Source organism: Phyllobates terribilis, unplaced genomic scaffold, assembly GCF_046119375.1.
Source record: "Phyllobates terribilis strain yellow unplaced genomic scaffold, ASM4611937v1 Scaffold_8__6_contigs__length_399053987, whole genome shotgun sequence".
NCBI lineage: Eukaryota > Metazoa > Chordata > Amphibia > Anura > Dendrobatidae > Phyllobates > Phyllobates terribilis.
Window position 1 is genome coordinate 197,971,525 of NW_027362768.1, and position 16,612 is coordinate 197,988,136.

The window sequence follows — 16,612 nt, forward strand, 5'->3', positions numbered from 1 at the left end:
GCTCGGGGGGAGTCCCGGCAGCTGCTGTCACTGCTCGGTGGGAGTCCCGGCTGTCAGTCCCGGCAGCTGCTGTCACTGCTCGGGGGGAGTCCCGTTTGTCAGTCCCGGCAGCCGCTGTCGTTGGTTGGGGGAGTCCCGTCTGTCAGTCTCGGCAGCCGCTGTCACTGGTCGGGGGGGGGGGGGATTCCCGGCAGGCGCTGCCACTGGTCTGGGGAAGTCCCGTCTGTCAGTCCCGGCAGCCGCTGTCACTGGTCTGGGGAAGTCCCGTCTGTCAGTCCCAGCAGCCGCTGTCACTGGTCGGAGGGAGTCCCGTCTGTCAGTCCCGGCAGCAGCTGTCACTGGTCGGGGGAAGTCCCGGATGTCAGTCCCGGCAGCCGCTGTCACTGGTCGGGGGAAGTCCCGGATGTCAGTCCCGGCAGCCGCTGATACTGGTCGGGGGAAGTCCCTACTGTCAGTCCCGGCAGCCACTCTCACTGCTCGGGGGATGTCCCGGCAGCCGCTGTCACTGATCGGGGGAAGTCCTGGCTGTCAGTCCCGTCAGCCGCTGATACTGGTCGACAGGGCCGGTTTTAGCTTTTGCGCTGGGCAAAAGTTTAATGTGGGGCCCTAAATGCTGACATTCTGCACCATCACACTCAAACATTTCGGTTGTATTTACCTGCGCTGAGTTCAGGCCGTTTAATGAGCGAGATCCACAATATTGAAGTCATTCGACGCTGGTTTCCCGGCCTCTTTACACTGGCTGAGGAAGAATGGTGGGCACACTGCCGGGATTTATACATGTGGATCATGAACACACACAGTGTGTCACATACTGCCCCTGTGTGTCTGCACCCGACCATCTGCATATACTATTAACATATATACAAGGTAGAATAATGTAATAAAATCTATAAACATACACACGTACACGGCAGACACACTGCACAACAAATGCTCAGCAGATACACACATTACACACAGCACATGTATGCAGGACAAGAAACATTCATATAAACACATACAAATCTCTCACAGACACACACTGCACACCCTCCTCACATACACACGCTGCGCACCCCCCTCACACACACGCGCTGCGCACCCCCCTCACACACACGCGCTGCGCACCCCCCTCACACACACGCGCTGCGCACCCCCCTCACACACTCGCTGCGCACCCCCTCACACACACTCGCTGCGCACCCCCCTCACACACACGCGCTGCGCACCCCCCTCACACACGCGCGCTGCGCACCCCCCTCACACACACGCGCGCTGCGCACCCCCTCACACACACGCGCGCTGCGCACCCCCTCACACACACGCGCGCTGCACACCCCCTCACACACACGCGCGCTGCGCACCCCCTCACACACACGCGCGCTGCGCACCCCCTCACACGCACTGCGCACCCCCCTCACACACACGCGCGCTGCGCACCCCCCTCACACACACGCGCGCTGCGCACCCCCCTCACACACACGCGCGCTGCGCACCCCCCTCACACACACGCGCGCTGCGCACCCCCCTCACACACAAGCGCGCTGCGCACCCCCCTCACACACAAGCGCGCTGCGCACCCCCCTCACACACAAGCGCGCTTCGCACCCCCCTCACACACAAGCGCGCTGCGCACCCCCCTCACACACAAGCGCGCTGCGCACCCCCCTCACACACACGCGCGCTGCGCACCCCCCTCACGCACACACACGCGCGCTGCGCACCCCCTCACGCACACACACGCGCGCTGCGCACCCCCTCACGCACACACACGCGCGCTGCGCACCCCCCTCACGCACACACACGCGCGCTGCGCACCCCCCTCACGCACACACACGCGCGCTGCGCACCCCCCTCACGCACACACACGCGCGCTGCGCACCCCCCTCACGCACACACACGCGCGCTGCGCACCCCCCTCACGCACACACACGCGCGCTGCGCACCCCCCTCACGCACACACGCGCGCTGCGCACCCCCCTCACGCACACACACACACGCGCGCTGCGCACCCCCCTCACGCACACACACACGCGCGCTGCGCACCCCCCTCACACACGCACACGCGCGCGCTGCGCACCCCCCTCACACACGCACACGCGCGCGCTGCGCACCCCCCTCACACACGCACACGCGCGCTGCGCACCCCCCTCACACACGCGCGCTGCGCACCCCCCTCACACACGCACACGCGCGCTGCGCACCCCCCTCACACACGCACACGCGCGCTGCGCACCCCCTCACACACACACACACGCGCGCTGCGCACCCCCCTCACCCACACACACACGCGCGCTGCGCACCCCCCTCACACACACACGCACGCTGCGCACCCCCCTCACACACGCACGCGCGCTGCGCACCCCCCTCACACACGCACGCGCGCTGCGCACCCCCCTCACAGACGCGCGCCGCGCGCCATCCCCTCTCTGACGCGCGCCGCGCGCACCCCCCTCTCTGACGCGCGCCGCGCGCACCCCCCTCTCTGACGCGCGCCGCGCTCACCCCCCTCTCTGACGCGCCCCGCGCGCACCCCCCTCAGTTACACACACTCATTTATGAGGGAATGAAGATGTTCTACAATATGAGCTGCAGCTTCTCCTGCTCACAGCAGCACTGTCCCAGCAGACACCGCCCGACCTTCCTCTGCTGGGAGCTGGCAGGAGCAGTGGAAGGCTGGCAGGAGCAGGAGGAGGCGGGTGGCAGGAGCAGCACAGCCCACAAGTGGATACAGGAGAACTTATCTGGCAGCTCAGCTAGGTAGGTGCCGGTCTCTGGCTCCCCCTCAGGCTCTGTGCAGGAGTACAGGAGCACCGGCCAATGAGTGCTTCTATCACTCTGATGGGGGAGGGTCAGTGGCCAGGTCCTGAAACTCTTCAGACTGCAAGGCCTGCAGTGACATCATGGTCACACAATCGTGATTAGTGTTGAGCGAGCATGCTCGACACTGCTCGGTACTCGCCCGAGCATCTCACTACTCGGGATGTTCGGCGAGCACCGAGCATTTCCGGGTTACTCGGGCGGGAGCTTGGGTCTCCGCCCTGCACGTTTGGCGCTCTTTACAGAGCCAATGAATATGTAGGGATTGCCAGCCAGTCACTGTAATGCCGCAGCCATATTGTTTGTGGGCATTACAGTGATTGGCTGGCCGCACAGCGTCACCTCGAGTATTTAAAACCGGGCGCCGCCATCTTGGACACAGTCGGTCCGGATCAGCCAGTGTAGGGACAGTGCTGCTGAGTTAGGGGAGCGATATATATTGCGAAATAGTTAGTGTAGGGTCTGTAAAGGCTGCCAAATCTAACAAACAGTCCTTCTCAAGACTAATATCCATCCCAGATATCAGGCAGGCAGGCTGTATAGGAGATGCAGTGGTTATACCAGCAAACACTGCATTACAGTCCTGTGTGCTCCTGCTGGTCAAATTGCTAGACTTAGCACCAGGTGTCGGGGGCCAGGAAAAATCCTTTTTTTTTTTTTCATCTAAATCCTGTATTTATTTAATTTTTCCTCAGTCAGACTGTACAAATACGCGTCTTATTAACCTTTTGGTATTTTGTTCCCCTCCAAAAAAAACTGAGTGTGTCTGTGACTTCAGACACCAATATATCTGTTTAACATGGCGGCAAATCCAATTGCTGCAAGATGGTGGAACCACCCCAGGCCCCAATCACTGCGGGGCGAAGGACCCACCCCAATCACTGTGAGATGCCGGACTCACCCCAGGACCTAACCACTGTGAGATGCCAGACCCATCCCAGGCCCCAATCACTGCGGGGTACAGAACCCACCACAGGCCCCAATCACTGCGGGGCGCAGGACCCACCCCAGACCCCAAGGGACCCACCCCAGGCCCCAATCTCTGTGAGACGCCGGACTCACTCCAGGACCCAACCACTGTGAGATGCCAGACCCACCCCAGGCCCCAATCACTGCGGGGTGCAGAACCCACCACAGGCCCCAATCACTGCGGGGCGCAGGACCCACCCCAGACCCCAATCACTGCGGGGCGCAGGACCCACCCCAGACCCCAATCACTGCGGGGTGCAGGACCCACCCCAGACCCCAATCACTGCGGGACGCAGGACCCAACCACTGTGAGATGCCAGACCCACCCCAGGCCCCAATCACTGTGAGACGCCGGACTCACCCCAGGACCCAACCACTGTGAGATGCCAGACCCACCCCAGGCCCCAATCACTGCGGGGTGCAGAACCCACCACGGGCCCAAATCACTGCGGAGTCCCATCTGTCAGTCCCGGCAGCCGCTGTCACTGGTCTGGGGAAAGTCCCATCTGTCAGTCCCGGCAGCCGCTGTCACTGGTCTGGGGAAAGTCCCATCTGTCAGTCCCGGCAGCCGCTGTCACTGGTCTGGGGAAGTCCCGGCTGTCAGTCCCGGCAGCCGCTGTCACTGGTCTGGGGAAGCCCCGTCTGTCAGTCCCGGCAGCCGCTGTTACTGGTCGGGGAAAGTCCCATCTGTCAGTCCCAGCAGCCGCTGTCACTGGTCGGGGAAAGTCCCATCTGTCAGTCCCAGCAGCCGCTGTCACTGGTCGGGGGAAGTCCTGTCTGTCAGTCCCGGCAGCCGCTGATACTGGTTGGGGGAAGTCCCTACTGTCAGTCCCGGCAGCCGCTCTCACTGCTCGGGGGAAGTCCCGGCAGCCGCTGTCACTGGTCGGGGAAAGTCCCATCTGTCAGTCCCAGCAGCCGCTGTCACTGGTCGGGGGAAGTCCTGTCTGTCAGTCCCGGCAGCCGCTGATACTGGTTGGGGGAAGTCCCTACTGTCAGTCCCGGCAGCCGCTCTCACTGCTCGGGGGAAGTCCCGGCAGCCGCTGTCACTGGTCGGGGGAAGTCCCGGCTGTCAGTCCCGGCAGCCGCTGATACTGGTCAACAGGGCCGATTTTAGGCAAAGTGGGGCGCTGGGCAAAAGTTTAATGTGGGGCCCTAAATGCTGACATTCTGCACCATCACACTCAAACATTTCGGTTGTATTTACCTGCGCTGAGTTCAGGCCGTTTAATGAGCGAGATCCACAATATTGAAGTCATTCGACGTTGGTTTCCCGGCCTCTTTACACCGGCTGAGGAAGAATGGTGGGCACACTGCCGGGATTTATACATGTGGATCATGAACACACACACAGTGTGTCACATACTGCCCCTGTGTGTCTGCACCCGACCATCTGCATATACTATTAACATATATACAAGGTAGAATAATGTAATAAAATCTATAAACATACTCACTTATATACACACATTTACAAGGCACACACGTACACGGCAGACACACTGCACAAATGCTCAGCAGATACACACAGCACATGTATGCAGGACAAGAAACATTCATACAAACACATACAAATCTCTCACAGACACACACTGCACACCCCCCTCACATACACACGCTGCTCACCCCCCTCACTCACACACGCTGCGCACCCCCCTCACTCACACGCGCTGCGCACCCCCCTCACACACACGCGCCGCGCGCACCCCCCTCACACACACGCGCCGCGCGCACCCCCCTCACACACACACGCGCCGCGCGCACCCCCCTCACACACACACGCGCCGCGTGCACCCCCCTCACACACACGCGCCGCGCGCACCCCCCTCACACACACACGCGCCGCGAGCACCCCCCTCACACACACGCGCGCCGCGCGCACCCCCCTCACACAGACGCGCGCCGCGCGCACCCCCCTCACACAGACGCGCTGCGCGCACCCCCCTCACACAGCCGCGCGCCGCGCGCACCCCCCTCACACAGACGCGCACCGCGCGCACCCCCCTCACACAGACGCGCGCCGCGCGCACCCCCCTCACACAGACGCGCGCCGCGCGCACCCCCCTCACGCAGACGCGCACCCCCCTCACACAGACGCATGCCGCGCGCACCCCCCTCACACAGACGCATGCCGCGCGCACCCCCCTCACACAGACGCACGCCGCGCGCACCCCCCTCACACAGACGCGCTGCGCGCACCCCCCTCACACAGACGCGCTGCGCGCACCCCCTCACACAGACGCGCGCCGCGCGCACCCCCCTCACACAGACGCGCTGCGCGCACCCCCCTCACACAGACGCGCGCCGCGCGCACCCCCCTCACACAGACGCGCACCGCGCGCACCCCCCTCACACAGACGCTCGCCGCGCGCACCCCCCTCACGCAGACGCGCACCCCCCTCACACAGACGCATGCCGCGCGCACCCCCCTCACACAGACGCACGCCGCGCGCACCCCCCTCACACAGACGCACGCCGCGCGCACCCTCCTCACTTACACACACTGATTTATGAAGGAATGAAGATGTCCTACAATATGAGCTGCAGCTTCTCCTGCTCACAGCAGCACTGTCCCAGCAGACACCTCCCGGCCCTCCTCTGCTGGGAGCTGGCAGGAACAGGGGAAGGCTGGCAGGAGCAGGAGGAGGCGGGTGGCAGGAGCAGCACAGCACACAAGTGGATACAGGAGAACTTATCTGGCAGCTCAGCTAGGTAGGTGCCGGTCTCTGGCTCCCCCTCAGGCTCTGTACAGGAGCACCGGCCATTGAGTGCTTCTATCACTCTGATGGGGGAGGGTCAGTGGCCAGGTCCTGAAACTCTTCAGACTGCAAGGCCTGCAGTGACATCATGGTCACATGATCGTGATTAGTGTTGAGCGAGCATGCTCGACACTGCTCGGTACTCGCCCGAGCATCTCACTACTCGGGATGTTCGGCGAGCACCGAGCATTTCCGGGTTACTCGGGCGGGAGCTCGGGTGTCCGCCCTGCACGTTTGGCGCTCTTTACAGAGCCAATGAACATGCAGGGATTGCCAGCCAGTCACTAATGCCGCAGCCATGTTGTTTGTGGACATTACAGTGATTGGCTGGCCGCACAGCGTCACCTCGAGTATTTAAAACCGGGCGCCGCCATCTTGGACACAGTCGCTCTTGATCAGCCAGTGTAGGGTCAGTGCTGCTGAGTTAGGGGAGAGATATATAGTGCAAAATAGGTAGTGTAGGGTCTGTAAAGGCTGCCAAATCAAACAAACAGTCCTTCTCAAGACTAATATCCATCCCAGATATCAGGCAGGCAGGCTGTATAGGAGATGCAGTGGTTATACCAGCAAACACTGCATTACAGTCCTGTGTGTTCCTGCTGGTCAAATTGCTGGACTTAGCACCAGGTGTCGGGGGCCAGGAAAAATCCTTTTTTTTTTTTTCATCTATATCCTTTATTTATTTTTTTTTTCCTCAGTCAGACTGTACAAATACGCGTCTTATTAACCTTTTGGTATTTTGTTCCCCTCCAAAAAAAACTGAGTGTGTCTGTGACTTCAGACACCAATATATCTGTTTAACATGGCGGCAAATCCAATTGCTGCAAGATGGTGGAACCACCCCAGGCCCCAATCACTGCGGGGCGAAGGACCCACCCCAATCACTGTGAGATGCCGGACTCACCCCAGGACCCAACCACTGTGAGATGCCAGACCCATCCCAGGCCCCAATCACTGCGGGGTACAGAACCCACCACAGGCCCCAATCACTGCGGGGCGCAGGACCCACCCCAGACCCCAATCACTGCGGGACGCAGGACCCACCCCAGGCCCCAATCTCTGTGAGATGCCAGACCCACCCCAGGCCCCAATCACTGCGGGGTGCAGAACCAACCACAGGCCCCAATTACTGCGGGGCGCAGGATTCCCCCAGACCCCAATCACTGCGGGACGCAGGACCCACCACAGGCCCCAATCACTGCGGGACGCAGAACCCACCACAGGCCCCAATCACTGCGGGGCGCAGGACCCACCCCAGACCCCAATCACTGCGGGACGCAGGACCCACCCCAGGCCCCAATCTCTGTGAGACGCTGGACTCACCCCAGGACCCAACCACTGTGAGATGCCAGACCCACCCCAGGCTCCAATCACTGCGGGGTGCAGAACCAACCACAGGCCCCAATCACTGCGGGGCGCAGGACCCACCCCAGACCCCAATCACTGCGGGACGCAGGACCCAACCCAGGCCCCAATCACTGTGAGATGCCGGACTCACCCCAGGACCCAACCACTGTGAGATGCCAGACTCCAATCACTGCAGGGCCCAGTACCCACCCCAGACCCCACATAAGACACTTCTACTTTTCACCAGTACAGGAAGCCCAGCGAGCGCCAGGCATCAAAAAATTATAAGAAACTCATAATTGTTTCTCTCCACGGAAATCTTTAGTAAAAGGCGAAAGATTTATTCGATCTGAAGAGAAACCAGAGTATAGAGAGGAGAGCGGCCGGCGTCACCCGGGGCCTGCGCTGCACTCATCACACCCGCGGAGAGGACGGCTCCTGGATGGATTGTGGGGTCACCTCCTCCGGCCCCCGGACACAATGTATCTGATCTGTTACTGAACTTTACTACAAGAACTAACAAAAAAATAATGAGAAAACGTTGCAATTCAGAGGACGGTCAGGTGCATCCTGGGAGATATGCAAATCACAGCAGGAGGCGGTCACAAGGTTTCCGTAGAGATGCGGAGTCATTCCTCCATTCAGGGGAAGTTTCAGATGCTGTTAAATAGTTTAGCAAAGTAAAGACTCAGTGTGAAGCCGGCGAGGGATGGAAGGAAAGCGGCAGGAACAGAGGAGCCCTGAAAGGTGACAGAAAGTTCCGGGGGCAGAGTGTTTAATTCCATGTTGGCGCAGTAATAATAATCTTTCTATAGCACCAACATAATCAGCAGTGCTGTAGAATTAAGCCAGGACTCTTACAGACAATAAAGACATCACAGAGTAACACATAGTTCATCAGATACAGTAGGAGCGAGGGTCTGGCTGCTACAATCTATGAGGAAATATGGGGGACACGACAGGTAAAAATAAAAGTGCTTGTCCTGTACGGGCCAACAGTATAATAAATAGGAGTTATGATATAAAGCTGCGTGATCCGGTCATCAGCCGGGATCTGGATAAGTGCTATTGGGTGCATGGAGGAAGTGGAGACCAATAGGACGGAGCAGAGTCTGGAAAATGTAGAAAGGAAACGGGAGGGTTAGGCTGGTGAATTGAGGTGATGAGCCTGTCTAAAGAGATGTGTTTTTAAAGCACAATTATGCAAACTGTCTCTTCAGAGAGGAAGAGGATCAGAACTCTAGCGCCACCTGCAGGAAGTAGCAATCCTAAAAGTCAATAGTGACCCTTTAAGGAGCCTTATCACATGACTTGGGATATAAGCCAGAACCAGAAACTCAAAGCACAATTAAAAATGTGAGGGCTAGGTATTAGTCGGATCGGCTGGAGTAGAGCATTCCAGATATCTGGTGCAGCACGAGAGAAGTCTTGGTGATGGAAGTGGGAGATTTGGATTATGGAGGATATCAGTCTTAGAACAGTTGCTGAATGGAGAACATGGGTAGGGTGGTAGAATGATGAGCAGGAAATGTAGGGTGGTGCAGAACTGTGGAGAGCTTTGTGGGTGAGCGTTATGAGTTTATATAGGACTCTGTAGAAAATGGGCAACCAGTGTAATTGTCCTGTCCTGACAATACTGCCAAGCTATTGAAATACATGTTTATGTTCATTACACATTCTTATGTATTGAACTTTGTTTGTTTGGTAACAGCACCATCTGGTGACCATTTAATGTAAACATTTTAGTTTCAGTTTGTAATGTATTTTGGGAGTTTCTGAGGCATTCTGGGAATATTGAAATGCATTGTGGACTTGATATTATGACACTGCAGAAATACCAGCAGCCATTTCCTGCATTCTCTTGAAGAGGTATCAGACCACTCATCTCCTGTCTTATGCTCCTCAAACAGCCTATCCTAAGCATAGTTGGTAAGTTACTATGTGTTAGTATGCAGTGTAAGAGGTACAATGCACATTAGAAGTATGTTGATGTATTAAATAGGTGTGATCAGTTTGTATTACCTCATGTTATACTGTATTGCAGATTACCTGTATCTATGTATTGTACAGTATATGTTCTGAATCAGGGGCGGACACAGACTGTAGTGGGCCCCTGTGCAAGAAATTTTTGGGGGCCCCCCCCTGCGCTTCATAAGGCAACAAAGTTATGTAAACATAACCCCCCCATGTGCAGCTCTCACCCCCCCATGTGCAGCTCACCCCCCGGATGCATCTCTCATCCCCCCCCCCGTGCATCTCTCATACCCCCCCCCCCGTGCATCTCTCACCCCCCCATGTGCATCTCTCACCCCCCCATGTGCATCTCTCACCCCCCCATGTGCATCTCTCATCCCCCCCATGTGCATCTCTCATCCCCCCATGTGCATCTCTCACCCCCCCATGTGCATCTCTCACCCCCCCATGTGCATCTCTCACCCCCCCATGTGCATCTCTCATCCCCCCATGTGCATCTCTCATCCCCCCCATGTGCATCTCTCATCCCCCCCATGTGCATCTCTCACCCCCCCATGTGCATCTCTCATCCCCCCCATGTGCATCTCTCATCCCCCCCATGTGCATCTCTCACCCCCCCATGTGCATCTCTCACCCCCCCATGTGCATCTCTCACCCCCCCCATGTGCATCTCTCATCCCCCCCACTCCTAGTTAATTAATTGTATTTAAGAAAAATAAAACTTGTTATACTTACCCCCATGCGATCCCTGCAGAATCCTGGCGCTCGTCCACGTCGCTGCCACCAGGCTCTCCTGACGTTCGGCCATGTGACGGTGCCACATACATAGCCAACAGCTTTTGTTTTGGCCAAAAGATTTTTAAAGCCGCCACCACGATAAGGTAGACTCTTCTGGCTGGGCCCTACTCTAACCTATTAAAATTTTCTTAAAATATCCAATACTCTTTTTAGATATATTTTTATTTAGTTTTCTTTAAGGGAATGTGTCATATACATTTTTTTTTAAAATGACCAATAATACCACATACAGGGAATACCGCCACACCATCACCAGACCACATATTACCACAACATAGTGACCGAATAATACCACACAGAAGGGAGAAAAACTGCCACACCATGACCAGACCACATATTACCACCACATTACTAATATTACCACCACATTACTAATATTACCATAAGTGTCATTATACACGGGAGCTCTATACATGGTATGTATAATGTAAGTGTCCAGGTAATCTAGTGATCACCAGTGACATTATACACAGGAGCTCTGTATATAGTGTCAGTGTACAGGTAATACAGTGATCACCAGTGACATTATACACAGGAGCTCTGTATATAGTGTACAGGTAATACAGGGATCACCAGTGACATTATACACAGGAGCTCTGTATATAGTGTACAGGTAATACAGGGATCACCAGTGACATTATACACAGGAGCTCCGTATATATTGTCAGTGTACAGGTAATACAGTGATCACCAGTGACATTATACACAGGAGCTCTGTATATAGTGTACAGGTAATACAGGGATCACCAGTGACATTATACACAGGAGCTCTGTATATAGTGTACAGGTAATACAGGGATCACCAGTGACATTATACACAGGAGCTCTGTATATATTGTCAGTGTACAGGTAATACAGTGATCACCAGTGACATTATACACAGGAGCTCTGTATATAGTGTCAGTGTACAGGTAATACAGTGATCACCAGTGACATTATACACAGGAGCTCTGTATATAGTGTACAGGTAATACAGTGATCACCAGTGACATTATACACAGGAGCCCGGTACATAGTATATAGTGTAAGTGTACATGTAATGCACTGACTCACTGGTGACGTCTCTAGGTGAAGTCCTTCAGCTACGCTTTTCTCCTTCATCCAGCACAGACCGCCATCACGTCTTCCAGCCAGGACTCGTCTCTGCATAAAATAACACAGTTATCTAGAGCACATTCCCCAACTTCTACATTACGCAGCTGAATACAGACGTGCATCCACCATCAATATATGGTTAGTTATTATGCAACCTACCATTCCAAATATAAATTGTAATCCACCACGGTGCCCCCATTAACTGTAAATAGGCACTTAATATATAATTTAATTAGAACCTCTACTCTATACTTCCTGCTCCCTGCATTCATTATTTACATGCACCCCCTGCCCCAATTCATTATATCATGTCCGTGCTCTCCCCACCCCATCGTCATTTATCATTTACTCTCCCCCACCCCACATTCATTATGTGCAGCTCATTATCCCCCTACTCCCAATTCCCCCATGTGCAGCTCATTTTCTCCCAATTCCCCCATGTGCAGCTCTCATCCCCCCATGAGCAGCTCTCACCACCCCCCATGTGCACATCTCTCATCCCCCTCCCCCACATGTGCCCCTCTCTCATCCCCCTCCCCCACATGTGCCCCTCTCTCATCCCCCTCCCCCACATGTGCCCCTCTCTCATCCCCCCCATGTGCAGCTCTCACCACCCCCCCATGTGCCCCTCTCTCATCCCCCTCCCCCACATGTGCCCCTCTCTCATCCCCCTCCCCCCCATGTGCCCCTCTCTCATCCCCCCCATGTGCATCTCTCATCCCCCCATGTGCATCTCTCATCCCCCCATGTGCATGTCTCATCCCCCCCATGTGCATCTCTCATCCCCCCCATGTGCATCTCTCATCCCCCCCATGTGCATCTCTCATCCCCCCACATGTGCACATCTCTCATCCCCCTCCCCCACATGTGCACCTCTCTCATCCCCCCATGTGCATCTCTTATCCCCCTCCCCCATGTGCATCTCTTATCTCCCCCCATGTGCATCTCTTATCCCCCCCCCATGTGCATCTCTTATCTCCCCCCATGTGCATCTCTTATCCCCCCCCCACATGTGCACCTCTCTCATCCCCCCCACCCCATGTGCATCTTTTATCATCTCCCCCCCACGTGCACCTCTCTCATCCCCCTCCCCCCACGTGCACCTCTCTCATCCCCCTCCCCCCACATGCACCTCTCTCATCCCCCTCCCCCCACATGTGCACCTCTCTCATCCCCCCCACCCCATGTGCATCTTTTATCATCTCCCCCCCCCCCATGTGCATCTCTTATCACACACACACACACCTCCCATTCCCCCCACTCCTAGTAAATTGTATTTTGAAAAAAACAAAACTTGTTATACTTACCCCCATGCGATCCCTGCAGAATCCTGGCGCTCGTCCAAATCGCTGACAGCAGGTTCTCCTGACTTCCGGCCATGTGACGGCGCCGTCACATGACCGGAAATCAGGGGAATCATGAAGGAGCTGCCGCAGGAGCGCAGCGCAGCGCTGAGATGTCCCGGACCCGGCGCTTAGCATGGGGCCGGGGGCCCCATGAGGAGAGAGACTAACAAGAGGGGTCCCCCAACGGGGCTCCAAAGGGGCCCCTACCGGCTGGGCCCCACACTGGAGTCAGGGCAGACATGCCCTGATGGCGGCCCTGCTGGAGGCTGGAGGGGCCCCCTCTCCCTCGGGGCCCCCGTTCAATGAACCGGCTGCACGGGCGGTAGTTCCGCCCCTGTTCTGAATACCTTGTTATTACATCCTATAGTTTCACTCTTTCCTGTCAAATCTACAATCAATAAAAGAAGGTTACAAGTTCACAGCCTCTCTTTTTCTTAAAGAAGACAGGGGGTTTAGCTATATGTCTCACTGCACACCGTGCTATCCTGTGAGGACAGAATAGTAATGATTGGCACAATGTGAAGGCATCGGTGTAGCAGCTGGACAGAACTACGACTCTGGCTACAGCATGCAGGACGGATTGGAGAGGATAAAGTTTGGTTAGGGGGAGAACAATCAATAGAGAGTTGCTGTAGTCCAGACGAGAGTGAATAAGAGGCAGTAAGATATTTTGCAGTTTCAAAGGTGACAAAAGGTTTAATTCTAGAGATGGTCTTAAGATACAGGTGACATGAGCGATTGGATATAGGGAATAAAGGAAAGTTTGGTGTCAAATATAACCCCAAGACAGCGGGCGTGCTGCTGGAGAGTTATGGCTGAACCATCCAAGGTAACTGCAAAATCGGGTATAGGTAGGTTAGTGGAGGGAGGAAACATGAGCAGATCAGTTTTGGAAAGATTCAGTTTTAGATAAAGGGACGACATAATGTTAGGGTGGATAATCACTGGTATCGGAAGTAATTTTTGAGAGATGTCAGCAGAAGAGGTGTATAATTTGTGTCAGCATAGAGATGGGACTGGAAACAAAATCTGCTGATGGTTTGTCCAATAGAAGCAGTGTATAGACAGAAGAGAAGGGGGCCTTAAGACTGAACCGTGAGGGACCCCAATAGTAAGAGGATGGACCTAGAATTGAACCCTGAGGGACCCCAACAGTAAGAGGATGGGACCTAGAACTGAAATCTGAGGGACCCCAACAGTAAGAGGAGGGGGCCTAGGACTGAACCCTGACCGTGGGAGCCTAAGATTGTACCCTGAGGAACCCTGACAGTAAAGAGGAGGGGACAAAGGACTGAATCCTGAGGAACCCCAACAGTAAGAGGAGGGAACCTAGGACGGAACCCTGACAATTAGAGGAGGGGACCTACGACTGAACCCTGAGGAACTCCGCCAGTAAGATGAAGGGACCTAGGACTGAACCCTAAGGATCCCGGACAATAAGAGTAAGGGACCTAGGACTGAACAATGAGGATCCCCGACAGAGGAGGGGACCTAGGACTGAACCCTGAGGAACCCCGACAGTAAGAGGAGGGGGCCTAGGACTGAACCCTGAATAATCCAGAGAAAAGGAGAAGGGGACCCCAACAGTAAAGGAAAGAGGAGAGGAAGAAGAGCCAGCAGATGATACAGTGAAGGAGCGGTCAGAGAGGTAGGAGTAGAACCAGGAGAGTGTGGTGTCCTTGAGGCTGATAGAGCGGAGCATAGTGAGGAGGAACTGGTGGTCCACGGTGTCAAATGCTGCAGAGATCCACGAGATCAGCAGGGAGCAGTGACCATTAGATTTAGCTGTTAGTAGATCATTAGAGACTTTAGTGAGGGCAGTTTCAGTAGAGTGTGAAAAGCAGAAACCGGATTGTAAAGGGTCAAGAAGAGCATTATCTAAGACAGTGGTCCCCAACCTTTTTTGCACCAGGGACCGGCTTGAAGCAAGATCATTTTTCCATGGCCCAGCAAGGAGGGGGTGGGGTGGGCGGGGCTTTGGTCATATGGGGGCGGGGTAATGGAGGGATTTGGAGTTTAGTGCATACTTATCATATAGTGTAGACCAGGTCCCCGCCAGGAGCTATGCCAGGAGCTCCACATAATGTGCTGTGCCAGGAGCCGCATCACTGAGGCCCCATCACGCCCTGCAGCAGGACAGGGCAGCTGTCCTGACAGCTGCTGTTCAGCTGCATTTACTTCATCCCAGGGGCGGACACAGACTGTAGTGGGCCCCTGTGCAAGAAATTTTTGGGGGCCCCCCCCGCCCTTCATAAGGCAACAAAGTTATGTAAACATAACCCCCCCATGTGCATCTCTCACCCCCCCATGTGCAGCTCACCCCCGTGCATCTCTCATCCCCCTCCGTGCATCTCTCATCCCCCTCCGTGCATCTCTCATCCCCCTCCGTGCATCTCTCATCCCCCTCCGTGCATCTCTCATCCACCCCCCGTGCATCTCTCATCCACCCCCCGTGCATCTCTCATCCCCCCCGTGCATCTCTCATCCACCCCCCGTGCATCTCTCATCCACCCCCCGTGCATCTCTCATCCACCCCCCGTGCATCTCTCATCCACCCCCCGTGCATCTCTCATCCACCCCCCGTGCATCTCTCATCCACCCCCCGTGCATCTCTCACCCCCCCGTGCATCTCTCACCCCCCCGTGCATCTCTCATCTCTCCCTTCCCTCCCATGTGCATCTCTCATCTCTCCCCTCCCCCCATGTGCATCTCTCATCTCTCCCCTCCCCCCATGTGCATCTCTCATCTCTCCCCTCCCCCATGTGCATCTCTCATCTCTCCCCTCCCCCCCATGTGGATCTCTCATCTCTCCCCTCCCCCATGTGCATCTCTCATCTCTCCCCTCCCCCCCATGTGGATCTCTCATCTCTCCCCTCCCCCCCATGTGGATCTCTCATCTCTCCCCTCCCCCATGTGCATCTCTCATCTCTGCCCTCCCCCCATGTGCATCTCCCATTCCCCCCACTCCTAGTTAATTGTATTTAAAAAAAAATAAAACTTGTTATACTTACCCCCATGCGATCCCTGCAGAATCCTGGCGCTCGTCCAAATCGCTGACACCAGGTTCTCCTGACTTCCGGCCATGTGACGGCGCCGTCACATGACCGGAAGTCAGGGGAATCATGAAGGTGCTGCCGCAGCAGCGCAGCGCTAAGATGTCCCGGACCCGGCGCTTAGCATGCGGCCGGGGGCACCATGAGGAGAGAGACGCACAAGAGGGGGGCTCCGAGGGGGCTCCTACCGGCCGGGCCCCATACTGGAGTCAGGGCAGTCATGCCCTGATGGCGGCCCTGCTGGAGGCTGGAGGGGCCCACTCTCCCCGCGGACCGGCTGAAAAACCCCAACGGCCCGGTCCTGGTCCGCGGACCGGCGGTTGGGGACCTCTGATCTAAGAGATGGTGGATGAGACGACATGCACCAAGAGTTCCAGGAGTTTAGAGATGAGGGGTGATTAGAGACCGGTCTGTAGTCAGCAGTGCAGTTCTGGTCCGGAGATGGATTTTGCAGTAAAGGAGTTGTGATGGG

At 56.1% G+C, this 16,612-nt stretch overlaps 1 long non-coding RNA gene and 1 other non-coding gene across 2 annotated transcripts in view; both read right to left on the reverse strand.

Moving 5' to 3' along the window:
* LOC141157129 (uncharacterized) overlaps nucleotides 1-16,612 on the reverse strand; it is a 101,419-nt gene that overhangs the window by 23,507 nt on the left and 61,300 nt on the right. The window lies entirely within an intron of this gene.
* Nucleotides 8,129-8,243, reverse strand: LOC141160490 (U5 spliceosomal RNA). The gene has a single exon (XR_012250247.1). It is a non-coding gene; the product is annotated as a U5 spliceosomal RNA (small nuclear RNA).